The following is a 15,887-nucleotide window of genomic DNA, read 5'->3' as shown; positions in this document are numbered from 1 at the left end:
GCACCTCCCTACACCCAAGGCCTTTGCCTTGGCACTGGTAGCAAGTTCACGCCTCATTAAGAGGTATTACAGCTCCTGGGTGCTAGGTAGGTAACAGGCAACTTTTATAAAAAATACTTGTTGTAAAATATTTATTATAATTCTGATATTAACAATGATTTGGGTTTGTAATAATATTTTTAGAAGTCACAGCATGCACTCTGTAGTTGTTTCCGAAGCAGAGATAGCAGTATTAAATTTAAATATTGTATCCCAATGTTCTCTTTAGGTACAGTTAATTCTGCTAGAGTAAAAATAGTCTTTTGGGCCTTTTTAATGTTAGGGCATATTTAACAATAAACATATATGTGCCCTACTCTTAAATACACTGTCTTAATAAGCAGTGAGGCCTACTTAGGGTTGACATTAATATTTGAAAGCGGAGTTTTGGTCTCTCAAAGAGGTTTATTTTGACAGATTGAATTGGCAGTTAAACCCTACACCACTGTGCTACCCACGGCAAGCCAGCAGTCATGTTTGCTCTGTCACAACTGTGAGTGACACAATGTGTGCTGCAGCCCACTGGTGGCATGTAACTTACAGACCGTGGGTACACTTAAGGCACCACATACTAGGGACTTATAGGTAAGTTAAAATGCCAATTAGGGGTACGCTAATGTCATCATGTTTAAAGGGGGGCACAGACACTATAACACCGGTTAGCAGAGCTAAAGTATACAGAGTTCTGTAGCAAGCAAAAAGAGTCAAGGCAAATATGTGGGATTACACCACGCAAAAGATGGTAATTTTCAACGCACAACATTTTTCCTGCTTTTTATCGCTACACCCACCTCTCTCAATATGATTTATCAAGACTTCAGCTTTGCCAGCTTGATCACAAATACTTTGGTCTTGCAGAAGGATGCAGTTGTTGATGGGGTGGGGGGGATGGGGAGTTCGAACACTATTTCCACTTTTGCTTATTTAGAGGATCCACTATTTTGTGACCAAATTCCAAACAACATAAACAAATTTAGATCAGAACAGGAGGGCAAAGTAGCAAAAGTGCAAAGACAAATGTTGCATACTGTTTTACTCATCACCACAAGTTTATATTTCTGCTCATTGTTAATGAGTATTTGGCAATAAGTAGAATAATGTAAATTATCCTTGTCACCCTTTCTGGAATAGGCTGTCTTGGAAAGGACTAACACATTGCATAATAAAACACCTGATTTTTTGTGGACAGGATGTAGTGATCACTGAAGTTAGTAAGTTAGTATAATGATATGGTAGTAGGGTAAGGGCATAATAACTGTATAGATAGTAAAGACACACTTAGACCTAGTTCCCAGCAAACTAAAGCAAGTAAACAAAATATTACTTTGTGATAACCTAAAATGAGACAGACTAACAAATAATCCATTTTCACATTGCACTCAGCAAACAGTGGTTGAATGCGTATCATGGGAAACATGGTTATTTCAGAAAAAACACTACATAGTTATCGGAGCATCTACTCCTTAGCTTCATATTGTGCAGGAAACTGATCCCACGACTCAACCAGATTCTCACAGAATCAAATAAATTGGAGATACAAGAAAAATCATAGCTGTCTCTGAGATGGGACAGGAGGTTGCAGCAACAATGCTGACTTAATTCACTCAGAAGGCCTAGGGATTTTGGGATCTGTGGCTGTGTTGCAACTGGAATGCATTTGTATAGTTGTAGAGCAGAGTCTGCCTCTGCGTAAGAGGAGCCCCATTAATGACATGAGCCTTTGTTTCTTAAACTTTAATAGCCACTGTTTAATAGTTATTTTTAGCCGATCAATATATTACTTAAATCCAACTTACACCTAGGGTTAAGATAGCAGGTATTTCCTGTTAGAATTTTAGTGAGTGTAAAGATCAAAACAAGAGTGGTGTTTCCTTTCTATAAAAACTAGTTATTTACCATGTTTTCTGATGACAGGTTAAACACATACATTTGAACAGACCACATGTTTCTAGTGTGTCATTTTGCAATGTGCCCACAGGGTTTTATAGTGGTAAATACATCTACACAATGGTTTCTGTCACTGCACCACACAAGCGCTAGTACAAAACCTTAGAAAATAATCCCTTTTATTTTTCCTCAGAAGAGTGTAATGACTGGCCACGTGGCTTAGTCCTGTAAGGCCATTCATAGAGATATTAGAAAGTGCAGAATGAACAACATGCATACTACCCAGCAATAGTCAATGATGATTAGGTAGTCATATATAGGTAGGAATGATTATGGTATAAATCTACAGTTCAAATCTACCCAATAGGCAGTGGAGTTCTGTATGTGGTCATACTCACCCCTTAAGGAGCTACGTTCTGCCACTCTAGCTCAAAAATCCAGCCCTAATGCGGATTATTTCAGTATAAGCCCTGTCCTGAAGATACTTCTTGTTAAAAATGGAGTTATTGATTGAGGAAAGTGAAAGCCCTGCTCAAGCAACAACCACAATCCTTATTTGGATGAATCACAAACGTCACCAATTTAGCCTGTGCTTCACTCTCTAGTACCTTGTCACGAAAGTAATCAGGCTTAACTCAGAGGCACTGTGTTAAATATTTATGCAGCACACAACAACCAGTAATAAAGTGAAAACTCAAAATAGGAAAAACCCAAAACCAATTGAGAAAAGCAGAATAAACATTAATGAATAAAATTATACCAGAACAACTCAAATCAAATCAGAAAAACAGGAGATATGCAATTTTAAAGTTTCAGGTAGGTATAGCACCTATAAACACAAAACAGCACTCATGGTCATCTGGTCATGCTAGACTGGGGGAAAGTCATAAATTCAGGCTGTCCATGTTGGAGAGCAGGGACCAGGTTAGTCCATCTGAAATTGTTACCTTCACAAAGTCCGGCACAAAGAGTCCAGTTCACGCTGGAAGAGGCTGCTAGGAGCAGAGAGAGTGTCACGGGCAGGCCTGGCATTGTGGACAGTCATCACTGTAGTGTGAAGATCCACTCAGACTCACAGCAGGTTGTCTTTGCTACAATGCAAAGTGCAGATCTTGTGTTGCTGATTGACAATGGTGGTAACTGTAGCAAAAGAGCCAGGGTCACTGGAGCTCACAATGGAGGTAATGGTGGAGTCTAGAGTCTTGGCGTGAACAGCCATGTGCATCGAGACCAAAACCTCGGAATTACACCTTTTCTTGTAGAGTTGTGCACTCTGATGCCAGTCAAGGGTCCAGGACCTGGGAAGGTACCTCTTGGGGATCAGAGACTCACTTTAGCAAAGGCCAGCAGGGCTCAGGCAGGTCTAGTTGCAGCAGGCCAGTAGGGTAGTTGTAGGGAGGCCTCTGGAGATTGCTGTTTCCTTGAAGCTCAGAACAGAAGATGAGCCAACTGATACTTAGAGTCCCTGAGGTTAGCCTGGGATGAAGGAAGCATGACCAGTCTTCCTTCTTACGGAGCATGAAAGGTCTCAAGCAGCAAGACAGTCCAATTGGGAACAAGGCAGGCCTAAAGCAACATGGCAGTCCTCTGGAGAAGAAGGCAGTACTTCTTCTGCAATGTCAAAAGGTCCAGGAGTGTAATGAAAGGTAGTTCAGTAGGAGCAATAAAAATACCTGCTGCTAGCCTTTGAATTGAGGGTGACATCCTTGCTACCCCTACATCTGGTTCTGTATAGTTCTTCCCTTCCCCTATCAAGGCTTCAAGTAGCAGGGTACCTCTGAAGAACTATGCAGACCTCAAGCAGCAGGGCAGTCATCTGGGAAACAGGTCGTCATTCTTCTGCAATGTCCACAGGTCCATGAGAGTTCTGAAGTTTGGCTCAAGTGGTGCCACCCCTTGAAGTGGGAAAACTTCTAGTTCACCCCACATCTGGTTCAGGAAAACTCCTTCCTTTGCCTTTAGTCTCCTTCCCAAGTGCCAAGTGGTCTAGGGTAACAAAATACTGGTGTCAGGTCCCTTTGTGTGTATACTGGAGGCAGTCCTTTGATTTGTAAGTGGGCAGGGAACAGCTTCGCCAAACCAATCCAACTAGTCTCCTTTTGTCTGGGAGGGATATGCAAAGGCCAACTGCCACACTTTTCACAGTAATATGACCCAGGACATGTGCAGCAGGTACTAAATGGTTAGGACCGGAAAATGCCAACTCTGTAAAAGTGGAGTTTTCAGAATTGTGACTTAAAATCTGACTTTACCATTAAAGAGAAGGCTAATTTATAATTCTTTTGAGTCCAAATTTGACATTTCTATCTGTTCCCAATAAAACATTAGAACGTATCATATGTAGTAAGGTAACCCAATGTAATTCCATAGGACAGATAACCCTTGCAGTAGTGAAAAATGAATGTAGGAGTCTTTCACTACCAGGACTTGAAAACCTGTGTCCTACTTTTTGAAATACAAAGCACTATACCCTGTAGGCTGTTTCGAGCCTGCCACAGGGGTGACATATATGTTTTAAAATGGGAGGTTTCGGCTTGGCCAAAGGTTTATTTTTCAAGGTTGATTAAGCAGTTTTAAAACTGCACTACAGGCTGCAGTGGCAGGCTTGAGACATGTTTAAAAGTGTCTGTGCTCATACCTATGTGTAAGCTTGTTAGAAATTGCCTTGTGCAGGTTCTGATTGTTGGTTAGCCACCCTCTGGCTCCCTGCTAGGCTTGGGGTGAGGTTGAACTTGCTGCTCTTGAGTGGTGCTCTGGGCCTCACTCTAGATGCATGTAGATGCCTACTTCCTAGGGTGTGAGTTTGGGTATGGTTCCTCCCTTGTGAGCTTTCTGGGGGACCCATGTCTGGATGGTAACGTGAATATTGGGAAAATATGCCACATGAGAGTAATGTGTTCTTGTGCCTTTTGTTTTAATTTGTGCTAAATTAATGGCTTCTCTAGCCATGGTATTGCCTTACATGAAGGGGTTTAGTTCGTGATATCTTTCAGGTTGACAGCTCTGTTATGGGCATGTCAGATGGGCCTCCCCATGCTCCTGAGGTTATGTCAGGTGGAACATGGACCCTTCTGTGGGCATCAGGAAGACAGATCCTCTTCTCCACTGTGTGGCAAGCACATTACAGATCAAATGGCTGAGTAGTTGTGTCTCTTTCCCTTGTTGATGCAAATTACACCTAAATATAAGGGTCTGATTCACAAAGCATTTCGTCTGAGTAGTAGATGCAACTTTCTGGATAACAGTTGTATGATTCACAAAGCAGCATATCTTATTTCTAGGTATACCTGGGCAAATCACACCCAAAGCTGTCCTTAAGGTTAAAGTCCTGTCTTAAGCACAAACATTGCTAGGTGGGTACTGGAAAAAACATCGGGGCATATTATCAAGGGCTGGCGATAACATTATCGCCTCTTCGGCGTCCGTTTTCGGGCGAAAAGCGGTGATACTTTTATTGCTTTATTAACAAGGACACGCTAGCGCATGTTTCCTTGCCTTAGTGCCCGGTTTCTTTCTGCCTCGCATCGCTAATGAGATGCAAGGTAGGCGTGTCTCGTAAAACTTAAGTGTAAAATATCGCTAACGGGGTTTTGCGATATTTACAACGAGGCCCCGTCCGGTGTAGCGCTGATCTTTTTAGCGCTAACTCAGCCTTAACACAGGAATTTAACGTCTGTTAAATTCCTGACTAAGGCATACCTAACATGGGAGGTGGATTGTGGGGCTAAGACCACAGGGCCCTATCATCAACCATATCGCTGTTTTCCACAGAACATCGCTGGAAAACCAGCGTTGTTCCATGGAAAACGGCGATATCCCCGCTATCGTTGGAATTTATATCGCCTTGGTGATGCGCGTTGTTAATAACGCGCTAACCAGACGATAAATTCCAGCGATAGACGGCGATAAATAAAAAAGCGCTAAGCGCGCTTTGCAATATTTATCGCCATCTATTGATAATATGCCCCATCATTGTTTAGTTTTCTTTTTACAGGTTCTGGGGATTTCATTTCTCAGAAATGTTTCTATTGTTTCAACTTCTAATTCTACACTTACTTGTCTGGGGTTCACCTTTGTGAATGTCCACATATGTAACTATAGTTTCACAAATCATTTTTAAGAACTCAATAGATTTGAATAATCATTTTCAAAAATCTATATATCTGAACACATTTTTATTAACGTACCCATGGATACATACAAATACTTGCCATGTTTCTCAAACAAGGGTTTCTTTCATGGATTGCTTTTGCACATTTTATTATAATGTACATATGGATCTCAAATTAGGCTTTTACAAAGGGTTTTTGCTTGTTACATTGCCATCACTACATTCTCTGTAGCTCTAAGGGGCCGATTCACAGAACTAATTTAAGACAAAATCCTAAACTTACTACTTTTGGTATTCACAGAAGTTAGGATTTTGTCTTAAGTTTGTCTTAAGACAAACTTAAGACAGACTTAAGACAGACTTAAGACAGACTTAAGACAAACTTAAGACAAAATCCTAACTTAAGTCTGTCTTAAGTCTGTCTTAAGTCTGTCTTAAGTCTGTCTTACGTCTGTCTTAAGTTTGTCTTAAGAAAAACTTAAGACAAAATCCTAACTTCTGTGAATACCAAAAGTAGTAAGTTTAGAATGTTGTCTTAAGTTAGTTCTGTGAATCGGGCCCTCTGTGTGTTTGTATATTGGAATGTCTCTAAGCAAACATTTAAATGTAAATGCCATCATCCATCTTCACAGCAAGTGACATCACTAGATTTCCAATCATCCATGGGCACAGGAATTGACAGCAAAGCATATGTAAAAGAAGGAGCAACCCCAAAGGATCCCCTTTCCCATAATCCTTCGTCTCAGTAAGTGACACCACTGCATTTCCCATCAACCATCTACTCAGAAAGTGACATGACGTCCTTCCTTCTCCCTACTTCAATCTACTCTTCAGGTCATTTAATCACCTGGGAATCCCCATCAAAGCACACACACACACACACAAGGATATTGCCTTCTTAGGTCTCTTAGGGTGTGATAGGGCATTGAGCCAGAACCCCTATTCCAGTGAAACTTACAACGTAAGATAAAATAATGTCCATCACCCAGCACCCAATACTGTCACTCCCCATAATCAATTCAGACGTAGATGACCCAGACACTCACCTATCACAATACATAGACCCAACCTCAAACATATCCACTAACTACTGCATGCTCTCAAACTACAGAACTGACATTCCAACACATGCTTATTAACGTTCGCTTTGCAGTACTCCATCCATCAGATATCACAGACCTCATCACCTATAAGCATGTTGGCGTCTTCATCATAGAAACATGATTCATGTCAACATCTCCATACATTTTAAAAGTCCTTTTTCCCAGCATGGTTACAGCATCCAATGTGTGGACTGCACACACAAGAAGGGAGGAGGCCTTACTGTCATCCATAACTACTACTTGTCTGCCTCTTAGGCAAGCAGTAGCTTTCATCTCATCACCGTACATCTCATCTACAAGCCTCCAGGGCAGAATAAGGACTTCATTGGTGAATTCTCAAATGTCGTCACTACCTCTTCCAGCCATCATGCCCACACCACTCTATTGGGTGACATCTACTCCCAGACAACACAAGCTCAAAAAACACCCTCTCCAACTTCATTGATACACTTAATGTGGTACAGCATGACACATAACCAATGCACTCGAAAAGCCACAGCATTGATTGTGCCTTCTCAACATCACTAACATCACAATGCAAACCACTCTGACCCCTGAACTGGACTGACCACTTCACCACCCCTATCTCTCTGCTCAGCTAAACAGCTAAAAGACTGCTCCATAGTCAACCTAAAGTTTGTACTCAACTCTCACATCATCGACTCCACATCTGATACCAGCACCATTCTAAATAATTTCAACAATTTTTTGGACAGCTGTGTAAATATTCACAACCCCAATTACAACACGCAAATGTAAGCCAAAGCCTTCAGCACCCTGGTACTTTAAAAACCTTGCTGAAGATCCATCTGCTGACAAGAAAGAAAATGGAAGAAAAATAGAACTCCGAAGGACCCCTTGATACTAAAATCCCTCTGTGCAACACAGCTCATCACATTAGACAAAGCACAGTATTATACCAAAACCATCAATTAAATCACCAATAGAAGCAGAATGTTAGGCAGAATGTTGGGCAAGACACAGAAGCACTTCATCGCCCCACTGCAGGACCAGCCTATTCCTCACTCTATAGAGAAGTGCAAGACCATCGACCTCTTCTTGAGTGAAAAAATACAGAAGATCCAATGACACCAAGCCTGGTTCATCTCCTACACCCACCCCTTCCTTTATAATCCTGCAATAGTTAGCCCTCAAAGTGCTAGCTTTAACATATCTTGATGACATTCTTAACTCCCTCACAGACACCTTTTATGAAGATGATGACTTACAGTTGTCCTTCATCAAAGCTTTCTCTGGGAATGCTCCCTTACTCCTAGTTACCATTGCCAATGCCTCCCTCACTTAAGGAATCTTCCCTGAAGCTCTGAAGACAGGCCAGATCCTGCCACTTACAATGATGACCTTGCCAACTACTGGCCTTTCACTCACCTACCATTCATCTGGAAGACCATTGAAAAAACAGTCTATGGTCAACTCCAAGACCTTAATGTGTTTCAGAAGATGCTGCATCACAGAAACCTCTACCTTACACTTCGTAGACAATGCCCAATTGACCACAGATGAAAATGACAGCTGCCTCTTCATATTGCTGGAACTCTCAGCTGCTTTCAACACAGTTGACCATCCCACCCTCATCCACACCCTGAAGTCTTGAATGGAATTGACCTGAAGTGTTGTTCACTGGTTCTCCTCCTACCTTTCCAACTGACACCAGTTTGTTTACATGGGCACCTCCAGGTCACAAAAGATTCCTATCACCTATAGAGTCCCCCAAGGGCTCCATACTGTTTCCTTTCATTTTCAACCTTAACATGGAGCCACTTGTTTATCCTCTTGTAGATAACAGCATCACGTTTCACCAATATCCCAGTAATACACAAGTCTACTTGAAAGTCTCCTGTGTCTCAGTCATCCAATGCCTCAAACAGTTCTTGCATATCATCCAGATCTAGATGTCCAGCACCTAAATGAAGCTTAACCCAACCTAGATAGAATTACTGCATTTTGCCAAGAATAAGATACAGTACTAACCTGAATAAATGACATGAACCTTGATGGTTTTGAACCCCAGCTATCGCCAAATGTCAAGACACTTAAAGTCATCCATGAGGATGCATTTAAATAGAATCACCATGAACAACAGCAGCTTTTGTTCTGTGGTTCCTATGAGTCCGCAGTACATTTTTACCTCTAATGGTGTGCCTTTCACTTTAGTTTCAGCGCACGACAGATAATTAGGCAAAGTGGCATAATGTGTGTAAAGCAAAATTACACGTATTACACTGGCATAATGTAAATTCCGACCAGGCCTGGAGAAATATGATCACACCACCCCAATCCTGATGGTACTCCATTGGTTCCCCTTTCCAGACCACATCACCTCCAAAGCCAGCTGCAGTGTAAAAAGGAAAAATGAAGATAGCAGACTTTCTCCAGTTATGCACCGAGGATCTGAAACAACATCCCCGTATATATCGGAACAGCCACAGCACTGCTCCAATTTAGGAAGGAATCAATGACTCACCTATTTAAAGAACACTACATCACAATGCATTAACCATACACAACCCTGCTTTCTCTCCTGTTACTCATGGACGCTATACTTGTCTTTGACCATGTATAGGGCTCCGCTGCCTTTTGGTTAGGTTCACACTATAGAAATACCATGTGCAAACATACATTCTCATTCAGTGTCCTTAACATCCAGTAGTTGCTCTGTAGGGCAAACTGCATCACACTTCATGGCCACGTCTTACTTTTGGGCTTTCCCAGTCTCTCATTGCCATATTTATTGAACTTAAATGAGTAAAAGAGCCTTAAACAATGTTAGGTCTTGTTAGGGACACCTTCATCCATCAGCAGAAGCTTATAGAATACAATACAATTCAATAATATGTAATATTTATAAAGTAGGTCAAGACTTGTTGTAACCGTTACCTATATTTTTGATGAACTCACGTTACACCATTGGGAATTATAATTGAGTATGGAGGTTTTCTTCTTCACAAGAGTAGGGCCACTTAATTGGAACAGTAATTGTGTCCACTTTCTATACAGATAAAATTAGAATGGCAGGTAACTCTTCTAGGGAACTCTTAACAGTTGTCAAAGTACTGCCTAAGCTTTCCACTTCTGACCTAACTGACACTTAGCAAGGATGTTGTGATAGAGTGGCCATCTACTTCAGAGACAAAATCCATAAGATCTACTCTGAATTTCCTACATCTGTTGAACTCACTTTTTCAATGGAATCACTGGCCATCTCCGCTGAGCCTGCTAAGCTTTCTGTTTTCCTCCTATTTCTGAGCAGAATACCAAGGAGTTTCTCATAAGCCTCCCTTGTGGACTCATGCCTACCTAAGATTTTGCAGCTGGCTCATGATTATATTGCTAAAACTCTACAGGATGTACTTAACCATGCCCTTAATTCAGGGATTTTTACTCAACCTTGGAAGGAAGCTACTGTAGTTCCTCTCCAAAAAATGCCCAACTTGACCCTGATGATAAGAAGATTTTTCCTCCTATCTCGCTTCTGCCCACAACTACCAACATTTTTGAGAAATACCTTAATGAGGAATTGGTGAAGCTCATCGACACGTGACATTCTCGAATCCCCCATAGAACAGCTTCAGTAGTTGCCATGGTACATAAACAGCACTCTTGGCCACCACTGACAGTATCAGGCACCAGGTCGATGAAAGAGAGGCGGCGGTCCTGATGCTGCTAGATTTTTCAGCAGTCTTTGACACTGTCTCACCCATGCACCTGGTACAGTGTCTTCATCAGGTAGGTGTCAGTGTGAAACCCCTAATCTCTGCCGCCATTCCTTCCTCACCAACAGGATGCAGGTTGCTATCTGTGACGGCTTTAAAGCCAAGGCTTTTCATCTTCCTTGCGGGGTCTTTATTGAGCAGCACTCTTTTCAATCTGTTTGTTGGACTTGCCCCACTCGCTGAACTGATACTTTCCTGCAGTTTGCAAGCACTCTATTATGCTGACGACACACAGATTATTGTATCCATCTCTGAAAACGTATCCTCAGTAGCTAACAAGTTTTATCTTTGCATTACCAAGATTAACATTGGGATGAAATTAACTTTTCTTAAACTGAATCTGGACAAAAGTGAGGTACTGGTGTTGGTGTGCGAGAATCCATTTGATCTTGCAGTTGAGGGCCAAAGAAAGTGACTCTTTACCCACTCATGTTTAATATCGATACCTCAATGAATTTTGACTTTCAGGTTAATCACGCCATGGGTACATGCTTCAACATAATCAGAACTGCGTCACCCGGTGGTCATTGCTTTAGTCTCCTCCAGACTCGGTTATTGAAATTTGCTTTATTTGAATATTAATGCATCCTCATTGAATGAGTTGCAAGTGGTGCATAACATATCGCAACACCTTATTCTTAACACTCCCAAATGAGTGTCTGACAGAGATGAAATTAGCGCACTGAATTGGATCCCTGTTAGGAAGCACATCGTCTTCAAGGCTGTTTGTCTGGTCTTCCTAGCCAAAGGGTCTGAACATCTCTCCACCCTCTTCAACTGGTACATTCAAGGTAGGTTACTTAGAACCTCTTCAGCTAGAAAAGTCCCCATTCCCATGTTTCAGAAAGTCGGATGGGACAGCTGGTCCATTTCCGGGGCTGCTGCCAAGTTATGGAGTTCTCTGCCAGCCCACATTGCCAGACTTGACTCCTTTGCCTTGTTTTAAAAATCTTTAAAAACCTGGCATTTCTCAACTTAGGCTCCCTCGCTTTTCTGTGTGTAATGAACTCCGTTTTATGGCATAGCGCTTAGATACCCTTGGGTTTGATGCGCTCTATAAATTCATTTGTCATTTCATTATAGGGGCTTCACGTATGTTTTGAGATTAGTAGGCCCTTTACAATGGGGAGCACAGCAACCATGGAGAAGTTTGTACTCAGAGAGCATTATGAGTTGTGGTGGTAAAAATCATGCATTGGTGTAAGCATTCAATATTATGGAAGTGTGCATCTGAGGAGCCAGATCATTCTCAAATCCAAATGCATATTGTTAGAAATGGGGATTTCTTGTTGGCAGTGGTATACACCATGTAAAAGTAGGGGCCCTTCCTTATAGTCAGTATAAGGGAGTTACACACCAAGAAAATCCCTGCTCACCCCCTTGGTAGCTTGGTACAAGCAGTCAGGCTTATCTCAGAGGCAATGTGTACAGTATTTGAACCTAACACACACAGTAACACAGGGAAAACACTACAAAGGGAGACCACACCAGTTTAGAACAAGCATTGGCATAGCCAATAGGTCTCGACTTTGGGACCTTATAAGTGTTTAGCCATGCAACAGTTGATGTTGTTGCAACAAAGATATTGTTCTGCATAACTAAATACTTATAAGGTCCCAAAGGCGAGACCTATTGGCTATGCCAATGCTTGTTTAGTAAACTGCCTTCTCCCATGCCGGATATACTACCAACCTTTTTAACGTTTCTTTTTCCATTGGAAGTAAACCAAGCATTGGCAAAGCCAATATGTCTCACTTTGGACCTTTATAAGTGTTTAGCCATGCAGCACATTATCCTGGGTGCTGTGACGCAATGGATTGAAGAGCTATATAGTTACTACACACTCAGTCATGCAAGCGTGATGCATGCCTGCCTTACGCAGTTGTTATTGCTGTGGAAGTATATGATACCAAAAGTGCAGAGTTAGGTCTGGTTGCATTAACTTTATTATACAAATAGTACAATATTTATAGTCCATGTGTCTGGATGCATTGATGGCATAAGGCAGATAGTGCAGTATTTCGAGTCTGTCTGCATTTCTTACATGTCACAACTTTTGGAATTGTCCCCCAATGTGTGGGTTGGTCTACACCAACCATGATGCCCATAGTGTAGTGTTTACATTATTCTGGTATGTATGTCTGTATACAGGATCACCATTTTTTGAGTATAGTCAGTGTGATGGCAGGCAGCTCAAAGCCGGCACTTACTGCCTTGGATCAGAGAGGAGCTGCTCGCTGCATGATTACAGCCTGGAACGTGGCACCCGTTTACAAATCCTGGAGCCAGGCTGGGCCTGCCCGGAGTCACGCTGTTTGCTCGCGGCCACACTCAGGTTTTGTTGGGGCTGTGTGTGTCGGAGAAATAACAGTCTCTCGCGCAGCACTGCGATTACCAGCACAGCCACAATGAAGCTTGTAAACATGCATCCGCGAATTATGGAATGTAATGAAAATATAGGCTCCCTTCTGGGGTGAAAGTCACTGTCATGGAAAGCAGCTGAAATCCACGTAAGCAAAACATGCACTGTAGCTCCAGGCTGGCCTGGTAGCACTTTTTGGAGCCCTCTCAAAAAGTCTCATCAGACCAGCGCATGCGCTGGTTTAGACGAGACCTAAAAACAAAGTATCTTTATCTAATCCAAAAAGACCAGAACAACACGAATTCAACATACATAACTCGAAATATGACTTTTAAAAGGTTTCAAGCAATTCTGTTACAGCAAACAAATGATGGACGGAATGCTGACAATGCAAACATTCTCCCCTAGTCAAAAGATCTGGGTTAAATACATCGTTCTTTTGCCCACTACGCCACCCCAGTTTGGACCCAGCCATATGCAAATCAGTCGTGACCCTGTGCCCCATGGGAACAGTCAAGACCGAACTGCCAGGCCAGGTCCTCCCTGGACCGGAAACAAGCATCCTGGGACCGGTTTCAGGGTATGTCACCCTTCTTAAGCCAGGCTACCTTGAATCTAGTGGCACAGTGAGCAAGGGACCCACGTCTGGGCATACCCATGCCACTTAGGGTGAAAAGGGATAAAGCAAACAAATGATGGACGGAATGCTGACAATGCAAACATTCTCCCCCAGTCAAAAGATCTGGGTTAAATCCATCGTTCTTTTGCCCACTACGCCACCCCAGTTTGGACATATGGTCAAGACTGATTTGCATATGGCTGGGTTCAAACTGGAATGGCATGGTGAGCAACAAAACAATGGATTTAGGCCCAGTTTTCTGTACTGGGGTGAATGTATGACATTGTTCTACATTCTGTCCATCCACTGTTGTTTTTGCATTTGTCACCCCGAGTGGGACGGGTATGCCCAGACGTGGGTCCCGTGCTCTCCATGCCACTGGAATCAAGCTATTCCAGGGAGGACCTGGCTTGGCAGCTCGGGCTGGACTGTTCCCATGAGGCACAGGGTCAAGACTGATTTGCATATGGCTGGGTTCAAACTGGAATGGCATGGTGAGCAAAAAACGATGGATTTAGGCCCAGATCCCTGTACTGGGGTGAATGTATGACATTGTTCTGCATTCTGTCCATCAACTGTTGTTTTTGCATTCAAGCAATTCTGTCCATAGAACTCCATGGATGCAGTGAATTTACACATAGTACCTCAGATGCGTCAAAATCACAAGGCAAAACAGCCGCAGAGGAGGGAATTATAAAAAAACACAGAGATGCGTTGTTTCCTGAGTCCACGGGGAGGCGATGCGTCAGTTCTGCTGCACGCAGGAGAATTGTTGCATCTAATCTGGACTATAGGGGGAAGCGATGTGTCGAAATCCAAAATGGTTCTGGTCTGCTGGTGATGCATCAGAAAAACTTGGAGCACAAGTGCGATGAGTGGAAATGCGGGCACACAGGAGGTTGATGCGGCAGTGGCAACCAGGTGCTGCGTTCATTTCTTCAGTCTTGATCCCACGATGTGTCGATTCTTTCAGCCGCACAGCAGGACTTGCATCAGAGTCAGTGCGGGGGTCTCGGACGACAGAGAAACGGTGGGCTGAACTCATGCTGCGATGATTTCTTCGGTGGCTGACAGGTGCTGTATCGATTTTTCAGCCACATGATGGCGTTGTGTGGAATTGTCTCCTGTACTGCAGTGCTGCATCTGGGAAAAATGCAGGAAGGATGACGCGTCAATTTTGATGGTTTCAAGCAGGTCTTTGCAGCAAGGATAACCTCCAATGGCCAGAACTGGAATTAGCACCACTTGGCTGGTCAGAAATTCCAGCAGTGGAGTCCAGGGATGCTGCAGGTGAAGTCATTGCTGCTCTGAGTCTTCTTAACAGGAGACAAGCCCTTAGAAAAACTTCACAAGCAGGATACAAAGCAAAGTCCAGTCCTTTTTTGTCTCCAAAGCAGAAGCAGAAACTACAGGTCAATGCAGCAAAGCAACACACCGCAAATGGGATGTACCCCTCCTCATAGCTCCTCTCCTTGGCAGAGGTTTTAGGTCCAATACTTAAACCCTGTTTGGCCTATGAAGTGGGCATTCTTCAAAGGATAGTCTTTGTAGTGCACAAGTTCATGTTCTGTCTTGTCTTGGCTCCAGACACACTTCAGGGGCATGGAAACAGCATTTTGAAAGGCCAGGCACAGCCATATTCAGGTGCAGGTTACAGCTCCTTCCACCACTCTAGCTCAGGAAGGCACATCAGCCTGGTGATGGGCCATCAGGAGATGCAGCACACACCTCAACTCCCTTTGCCTGACTGTCTATAGTGAATGCACAAACAGGCCCCTATCAGTCTAAAGCAGATATTGATTCCACAGGCAGGCAGAGGCGCAAGATGGTTAAACAGGAAAATGCCCACCTCAAGTTCAAACATACAAATTTAAAACCACCTTCACTAACGGATGTGTTTTTAAATTCTGATCACAGAGAGCTCAAACTCCAAATCTCTAGCTGTTCCCAGTTGAAAGTTACACTTGTAATATGTTACAAGTTCAGCACCAACGATAGCCTATGGGAGATCTAGCCCTTTCAATATTGAAAA

This window comes from Triturus cristatus, chromosome 8 (genome assembly GCF_964204655.1).
Source record: "Triturus cristatus chromosome 8, aTriCri1.1, whole genome shotgun sequence".
Lineage (NCBI taxonomy): Eukaryota > Metazoa > Chordata > Amphibia > Caudata > Salamandridae > Triturus > Triturus cristatus.
Note: the sequence above shows the minus strand (reverse complement) of the source record.